General features: G+C 45.4%; 1 pseudogene; it reads right to left on the bottom strand.

The window, feature by feature from the left end:
* Window positions 1-4,473: 4,473 nt before the first annotated feature.
* On the bottom strand, window positions 4,474-5,592 carry LOC117717156 (large ribosomal subunit protein eL6-like; annotated as a pseudogene).
* Between the last annotated feature and the right edge of the window lie 3,557 nt (window positions 5,593-9,149).

The following is a 9,149-nucleotide window of genomic DNA, read 5'->3' as shown; positions in this document are numbered from 1 at the left end:
AGGGCCATGTGATTCTCAAACTGTACTTCATTCAATTAAACATTGCTAAGTTTGTTGGTTTTTTTCCCCCCACAGTAATTAATAATTCTTGAGATGAATTTGGTTTTGAATCTAATATTTAACAAATATGTGTCCCTGGGAAAGTTACATGACCTTTCTAAGTCTCTATTTTTTATTACTGCTGGGAGCATCAGCATGGGAATTAATTGGGGTAATATATGTGAGAGTGGTTGAGAGGTTCCCAGGCATCTGAACACTGCGCAGGAGGGGCTGACCCCTAGGGTTCTTTTTTCTGGCCTTGACCACTGAAGCCCAGGACGGTTGTTAACGGGCTGGCCCTGGGTGAGAAACTTAACTGAGGAGTCTCAACCAGCAGATCGAAAGCTACACTTACAAAGACTCCTTAGTTCAGAGACACTCATAATCTGACTATTTCCAGGTGATTTATTTAGATACCTCCCTGGAAAAGAAATCAAACCAAAGGCAAACTAAGTTTTTCCATTCCTAGTATTTTTCCAGAAAATGAATAGGGTTTATGGACAGTGCCTTATTCAGGAAAAGCTAAGAAAGCTGTTTTTTTAATCCCTGAGCACATTTCTTTAATCCATAAGACCGTAGAAATGGGTAAACAGGGACTTTGAGGGCTGGCTCATAGACCACGTCCCATCTCTTCTTCTCACAGCAAGCTGTGTCCTTGGAATCTTGGCTTGGTCCTTCAGAATCTCTGACGCTTTGATCTCTTAAGGTTAACATTTTCTATAGTCCCAGACCAAGGTGTGTGTGAGAGGGCACCCCTAATATGAGGAAGTAAGTGTGGTTGGCAAGTCATAGGTTGAAGGAGAGACTTTAAATGTATATGGCCACTCACTGGCAGGTCACCTGCTGTTGATGTGGGTGAAGCACTATAGGATTGGAAGCCTTTAGAGACCATGTAGCAGCCAGCACTTCCTAGGGCAACTGAAACAACAGTGGCTGTTGTGTGACCAAGCTCACTGTCACTGGGTGGCTTGCCATGCTGCTGTAGGCTAGGTAGGTTCAGATACAGTGCACCCAAGGGCCCTCAGATAGTTTCTTCCTTTCATAGTAAGCATGCCAGCTCCATGTCCCATGGGAAAACACACAAAAGGAGTCAAGTGACAGGCAAAGGAGTGGTGGCTCACCAGTTGGAGAGGGCAGAGAATCCATCTGTAAGCCCACAGCTGTCTGTTGAGAAGGAGTATGGGAGAAGTCCTAGGTGTCATGGAAACCAGGGACACTGAAGGTAATGTGCTTGGTGAGATCTTTGTTAGGCAGAAGGGATTGTGGAACAGCTCTTCACAGACTGCCTCTCCTGCTGGGCTCCACAGACCATCTCTGCTGGCCCCCTAAGGCTAGGGTCAGAGGGCAGCTGCTCCTATGGCCTGAGTAGAGGTGCAGAGTTTCCGGGATTCTGAGGCAGAACCATTCCCCCCACCCCCCCTCATACTGTATGGAGGGAGCTGGGAATGGGAAGGTCCCTGAGAATCCTGGTTGTCTGAAGGAAACTAGCCATAGATCCTGCTAAGAGTTAGTGTCAATTAAAACAAAATACTCCTCAGAGCTACCTGTTTCTAATATGGCTTGTTCTTGAAAATGTTCAGAGTCTCTTGAAATTTAAAGACATTTATTCATTAATGAGATAAGTCTTCTTTAAAGTGATGAGAAGCCCTCTGAGTGAGGACTCCTGCTTTTCCTTTTCCTCGGCCACTCAGAGCACACACAGTCACTGGCAGTTACTCTGTGAACAACTTTAAAAGGAGGAGGAGGAGGAGGAGACACATGGAGATATGTGTGTGGAGCTGAGGAGATGTTGGGAGGGAAAGGGGCAGGGAGTGGGGTGTGGTGACTGTCAGTGAGGGAAAAGGAGACAGCTGCAGTGGGCAGGACAGAGCACTGTAATCAAGCAGCACTGAACCTGCAGTCAGGAAATGTGGACTCTTGGAAGCTTTCCTTCCTACCTGTGTGAGCTCAGGCAACTCCCTCTCTGTGTCTCACTGTCCTCCTGAGAAAGCAAGGAATACTCATGGAATATATGATGATCTATGGAAATATATTTGTCCCATGGTAGACTCCCAGCTGTGGTTAATGTTAAGGTCTAGGTAAAATAGTAAGGCCTAGATGGAATATTAAGGCTTAGGTAACTTACCTGTCTAGCCTGACATCTTGTGCTGTTACTAATATTATAAGGAAACTTTCTCATATGTTGTTTCTGCTGTTACTAGGAAACTTTCTCATTAAATATATAATATATTAATATATAAGCTGATTATATATTCTGTTACATCCTGTGCTCTTAGAAATCAGTCACTATTGAAGTCACTAGAACTGCTTTTATAGAATTAGCCACAGTAAGTTTGGACCTGAACCAAGCACCCAGCAGCACTTCCTGCACCTGTGTATAAGCTTTTATGGTATTTGCTTTTATAAGCTGCCCCTTGGAGGGACCCAACATAAGAGAGATACCTGCACCAATATAGAAAACTATTTGAAGTTAGACTTCCATTTTGAGTAAGGGTCAAGTAAAGTTTAAGTTCCCAAGACCTCCCTGGGAACTGACATCCTTGTTGGCAGGTTAAGACATGAATGGTAGACAAGTGCCCTGCCAGTTGAATACCCCAGCAATGGGAGCAGGATAAGTATACAACAAAGACATGTTTCTAAGGAAACCCCCATCCCTAAACCCTGATTGGTGAAATAACTTGGCAGAGATGTTGGTAGATCTCAGACTTTAAAAGCCCTGTAGGATCTTGACTTAATGTCAAGTCAGCTCCTTAGTCTGACCTGTGGCCCTGATTGATCAGTTGGAGTATGGCATTCAGTAAACCATCCCTGTTTGACTAAGATAGGTGTCTGGGTGGTTTGTGTGGCCATTCCTGGACCCCAACAGTTGATAGACAAGCAAAATCCATCTCTTCTAGAAAAAGCTTGCAAGGCCGGGCGGTGGTGGCGCACGTCTATAATCCCAGCACTTGGGAGGCAGAGGCAGGCGGATTTCTGAGTTCGAGGCCAGCCTGGTCTACAGAGTGAGTTCCAGGACAGCCAGGGCTACACAGAGAAACCCTGTCTCAAAAAACCAAAAAAAAAAAGAAAAAAAGAAAAAAAAAAAAAAAAGAAAAAAAAAAAAAAAGAAAGAAAAAAAAAGAAAGAAAGAAAAAAGAAAAAGCTTGCAAGAAAGATGGTTTTGAAAAGCATTTCTTCAGCAGCAGGGATGTTGAGTGGGTCCAATGACATGATGAGGATAAATCCACTTGTTTGTCCCACAACTGTAAGTGATGTCAATGATTAGATGCCAGTGTCACCAAACTGTCCCTAGGCCTCTCCAGCCTGTGGATGTGAAGTCACATGGATGGTAACCACTCAGTGGTGTTGGCTTGCACTAGTACACTGCAGCATCCAGGCATGCTCCGGATCTGCTTGTGAACAACCCAGTTGAACCTTCTCGGGCAGTCTTGGCTGCTGCCTTCATGGGCAGCTTCCCAGAAACTGACACTACACCTCCAGTGTTTTCCTGGAAGTTCTCCTTGCTGACTTCTGAGGTCTCTAGGAGGACAGGTAGCTTTTCCATGGCAGGAAAGTGCACTCCAAAAACACAAATAAGAATGTGTATGTTCCCTTGGGCCGAAGGGCTGGGAAGCCACCCCCTTGAATTCCATGTTGCAGTTGTCCTCCGGGGTCAAGGGGCTGTTTTCTGTTTTTGTTTTGTTTTGTTTTTTGTTTTTGTTTTTTGGGTTTTTTTGGAGAAAACAAATCACCCTACCACTTTGCCCTTTAGAAAACTGCTTGCTTATTTTGCCTGGTACATGTCTTTCCCTGTTGTTACCACAGCAGTTTGAAACCTTTTGGCTTCTTTCCTCTTTGGTTTAAAAAATGTGGCACAACTCTCCTATTGAGGTAGGAAAGAAATTCCCTTTCATCAGCTCCAAGGGGAACAAAGGCAATGGATAAAAATCAATAGGGTGATGTCAGGATACAGGTTTACAGATGTCCCAGGATGTCAGCGGGACAACAATTAAATTGATCTCAGGTCTTGTTACAGCATCTGTGTGGTTTTTATGGCTTTTGGCCCCTATGGGTATATGTACTCAGGGCAGTCGTGTAAAAGCTCTTTGTAGGGAGCCCAGATTTCAATTTACGTTAACCTGAATACACTCCACTCACCTCAAGAAAGTGTGAGGCTGGAGGGGGTCACAGAAGGGAGCTGTTAAGCAGGGATGTATTTGTTAGCAGAGTCTTCGCTGCCAAATCAAGTACAGTATTTGCTTGCTCAGGCAGCTTCCGCTGACAGGCCCTGTTTGTGTCAGGGAGAGCAAGGAGAAAGCTCAGCTCAGTATTTTTCAATTAGAACATAGACAGAGAGACAGGAATAAAGGAAAGAAAGAAGGATATTTTGCCTTGAAATTGTAATCTTTTGACCTTATTTATTCTGTGTGCTGGTGGCTTAGTAATTTTCCTTTTCTTTTTCTTTTAACATATGAATCTGTTTAATTAGGTTGTAAGCAATTTAGAACACCAGTTTGTGAGGATACATCCCGTTTGTCAAGGAGAACTGAGATCGCAGGTAGCCCTGGAGCTGAGGAACAGCTTTAATCTTTGGCAAAATCTGAGTCCATAGCTTGCTTGCTTGCTTTTTTTTTTTCCCCCTTTGGTTTTTCGAGACAGGGTTTCTGTGTAGCCCTGGCTGCCCTGGAACTCACTCTGTAGACCAGGCTGGCCTCGAACTTAGAAATCTGCCTGCCGCTGCCTCCCAAGTGCTGGGATTAAAGGCGTGCGCCACCACTGTCCGGTGAGTCCACAGCTTTCTGATCAGCCTTTCGCTGCTCTGTAATCTCGTATTTCTCCTCTGTGTCGAAGATTTCGCCCTCCTGATGCCTGGGCTTGCGCAGCTGCTTCTTCTTAAAGTAAGCGTCAGGTGTTTGGGGATTTTAACCTCGCTGCTATCAACTTTTGTAGAGGTGGCAATGACAAACTTCTGGTGCGTTCTGCGCAGAGGAACTCTGTTGATAGCCAGAGGTCCAGTCACAAGAAGCAAGCCACTGCCCAGCTGCTTCAGGAAAACCACTCTCTTGCCTCTGTGGCGCCGGGTGAGGATGATCAGGACAGTCCCGGGGGTGATACTGGAACGCAGCCTCCTCACGTGCTGGCTGAAGGGCTTTTTGTTGTGGCTCAGCAGCTTACAAGGCACATACCTAGGCATTTTCCGAAGCTTCACCACCCTTCACCACCCGGGTACCACCATTCTTGTCCCCACCAACTGTTTTTGTGACAGTAGCAAGGACCTTCTCCTTTTTCTTCTTCTTTTCAATCTTGGTCTTGGCAGCTGAATATTTCCTTTTGTACAGGGCCTTTCTGGAATACATAGCTGATCGGGAGTACCTGCCAATTCCTCTAACCAGGACAGGGTTCAGGCTGCAATGGGGCTTCGCCTTCTTGAGTTTTTTACCCCTAGGTTTACCCTTTTTAGCTGCACCAGCGGCACGAGGATCAGAGGCAGCAGCCTTCTTGGCCGCAGGTTTCTTCCTTCTCCTTTTTATTGGGCTTCTCCGCCTTTTCATCCGCCATTTTGCAAGTCGGGAAAAACTAGTAACTTTCCTTTAGTGGGGCCCTCCTAGAGAAAGAAATGGGTCCTAGAACCATGATGTCTGTCTCCCTGGGCATATGAAGGAAGAGCTTTGCAGCAGTCAATAATATACAACAAGCAGGAGTTTGTCATCATAGGGACTAAGGGGAGTGACATGCAGTTTTAGACAGACATTGGTTTTCCTGATTAATACACAAGGCAGAACAAGACTCAGCCTGCTTTTAGATGTTGAACACACTAGCATTCAGCCTGATGCTTCATGGACTCCTAAAGCTTATTAATGAAGCTGGGTCTGCTGGCACATGCCTGTAGGCTGAGCACTTGGAAGGTTGAGGCAGGAGAATCATACATTTGAGGCCAACGTGGACTACATAATGAGACCATCTCGAAGTCAATAAAATAGAATTATTAAATTACAATGGTCACTGGGTTGGTCGCTTTGCTTTTATTTAATTCCAGCGCCTGGGAGACAGAGGCAGGCAGATCTCTGTGAGTTCAAGACTAGCGTGGTCTCCATAGGAGTTCTAGATCAACCAGACATGCATTGTGAGATCATGTCTCAAGTGAATAAGTACAAAATTATGGTTATATAAAATGAGCACCAGCTAGGAGAACTGGGTGGCCATGTTGGGGGCCTGAATCTTGAGGTTGGTCCCTTAGTAGACAGAAGCGTTCCTGTTGTCTCTCAGCAGAGCTGTGAGTCTATTTCCAGATGTTGTAGAGAGAGGTATGGCAAGCTCCTGTCACATTAGCTAAGACATGTCTGTGTGTCCGAGCATCTCTCACTTGACCCTGTAAGCTCCTGTGGACAAGGACTAGGTCTCATTCCTCTTTTTACCCTAATGCTGAGTCTATTGTCTGGCATGTAATGGGAGCTTAGCAATGTCTATTAAATGAAAGTTAAATCTGAACACACACACAAAATAAAGATCCTCGAGGGAATGAAAACAAAAGGGAGGGACCAGTGTAGCCCTGAGGTAGAGCCCCACTAAGGACGTTGGCCTTAGAAATACAGCGAGGGTGCCATGCAGGAAGGGACCTGAGAAAGACATGAGGACAATGGAGGAAAACAACTAGGGTAGAATTGGACTCTCGCATTCATCCTGTTTCTTCTAGAAACATCTGCCTCTCATTCTACTGTGCCACTGGGTTGGGTACCATCATCAGATGTTTCTATCAGGTGACTTGAACACAAATATTTCACTTCCTGGATTCTGTGACCATGGTAATGTGTGTGTCCACTGACAAGAGAGGACCACAGGAGTCTGTGGAGAATAGGCAGGTCAGGAGAGAGCCTTCATCTCTCTGAGCAAGTAGAGGAAGCTCTAAAGGGGAGCCTGCATGCTCAAGGACTTCATGGGACTGGGGACAGCAGATTAGTGTTGTCCACTTGAAGTGAGAGCAAGGTGGCCAGTCAGAAAACCAGGGAGAGTGGTGGAGAAAGTGGTGTTTGTATCAGCCATTGCACACTCTTCTCAGTGTCCATGTAATAGTCCGGAGAGTGTACTTGATGACATTATAGGGATATTTCGAGTTTCCAAGCTTACTAGAGAATGTCTGATGCAGCCACTTCATTCATCTTATGTCACTGTCATTAGAAGCATGCTGGGCTAGAGTCTTAGTTACTAGATGTTCTTTATTTCCTAACTTCAGAGGTTTCAGCCAATAGTCACTCATTTCTCCTGTCTCTGGGCTGTGGTGAGGCTGAGCACCACGACACAAGAGTATAGGGGAACCTAGGAAGTAAAGAAACAGAGAGAGGCTGGGAACATGACATCCTCCATCCTCTCAAGGCATACCCCATGACCGACTTATGCCAGTTAGGCCCCACTTCCCAACAATGACATCAGATTATAAATCCATCATTGAATTAGCCTACTGAACAGTTCAGAGCCCTTGTGATCCAATCATCTTTCCTTGATTGGAGCCACGAGCTGGGGACCAAGCATCTCACACAGGAGGCCTTGGTGGGAACTGTTCATACCCAAACCATATTATCATGTACTGAGTCCATGGCTTTGGCCATCACTGTGGGAAAGAAATCTCGTGGGCAGGGGGAGGGAGTCTGGCGGCAGGGTCCCAGGCGGTCCGGCATCAGGGTCCCAGGCGGGCTTCCCGAGCTGCCAGCAGAGGATCCCACATTCATGCAGCTGTCGGTGGGTGGGCCGGCGGCTGCATCGGCAAGGTTCCAGGGTTCCAAAAGCTGGGAATCAGGCAGAGAGACCATGGACACCGGTTTTCCGGTTTTCCAAAGCTTTTATTGTTCATGGCATGGTGAATGGACACAACTGGTACGTGCTTCCCCCCCGCCAAAAGCCAGGGGAGACCAGTCTTATAGGGAAGGGAGAAAGGGGAGGGAATAACTTAATTAGCTACGCCCCTGGCCTTTTGATAATTCATTAATATTTAAATCTCTGGAGGTGGAGACTTGTTAGTCACACCCTCTACCTGTCCTACGTGACTGAAGGTAGCAGGTTAAATGGAGTTACCTAGTCCAAGGCCCAACACATCACCATGCCTTAAAGCAGTGGTTCTCAACCTGTGGGTCAAGACCCCTTTGGGGGACACATATCACATACCCTACATATCAGATATTTACATTATGATTCATAACAGTAGCAAAATGACAGTTATGAACTAGCAATGAAAATAATTTTATGGTTGGGGGTCACAACAACATGAGGAACCGTACATAGTAAAGGGTCACAGCATTTGGAAGGTTCAGAGCCACTGCCTTAGAGGAATGGTCTGTGAATCCCAAGTAAGAAGACTTCCCCAGCAAATGGTAGTGGAAAGTTCATGTGTGCAGCCTTCACGCAAAGCTTAGTTTATGACAGTCACTATTGGGCATAACTACAATTTTATTTCTCATGAGACTGTTTGTAAGCTAGTCATGCATTCAAGACATAACCCCATGGTAGTAATTATAGATTTCTAATTCATTTGTCTGTGCTTAACCATTGGACTACAAATTCCCCAAAGACATTGGCTGAATAAATGTCTTTTTCCAAAGCAATTTAACTTGTCCTTTCAAGAAGAATATTTCCTACTTACCCATGTAATCTAGTGGGAGACCTTCTTGGGACTTGGACTGGAAAATAGCATTTGAAAACTCCTTTTAAGCTGAAAAAAAAATGTCTTTGAACACAGGGAGATTGTCTTTTTTGTAAACTCACACTGGTCCCTGAGACAGCAGCTGGGGAAGAAGGACTTGCCCTGTTCAAAAAGGGTTATTTAAAGAGCTAAGAGGAACAAGAAATATCTGAACTTTTCAGTGTCACTCAATTTTCTTTTTTTTTTCAGATTCTTGCTGCAAAGCTTTCAGCCAAAAGTAGCCAACCAACTTCTACCAGGGGTTGTCAGTTTCTCAGAAGTCAGAAAATTAGCTTGAGCGGAGTTGAGGTGGCATGGGTACCAGAGAAGCTTGGTTGATGCTCCTGTCTATCTGTGCTGATTTCTCTGAGAGAAAAGGGCAGGGAAGATATACATACATAAATATGTGCATGCATGCACACACAGACACACACAGACACACACACACTTTCTATTAAGG

This window comes from Arvicanthis niloticus, chromosome 11 (assembly GCF_011762505.2).
Source record: "Arvicanthis niloticus isolate mArvNil1 chromosome 11, mArvNil1.pat.X, whole genome shotgun sequence".
NCBI classification, from domain to species: Eukaryota; Metazoa; Chordata; class Mammalia; order Rodentia; family Muridae; genus Arvicanthis; species Arvicanthis niloticus.
The sequence above is the reverse complement of the archived record's forward strand: the minus strand, read 5'-3'. Positions and strand labels throughout refer to the sequence as shown.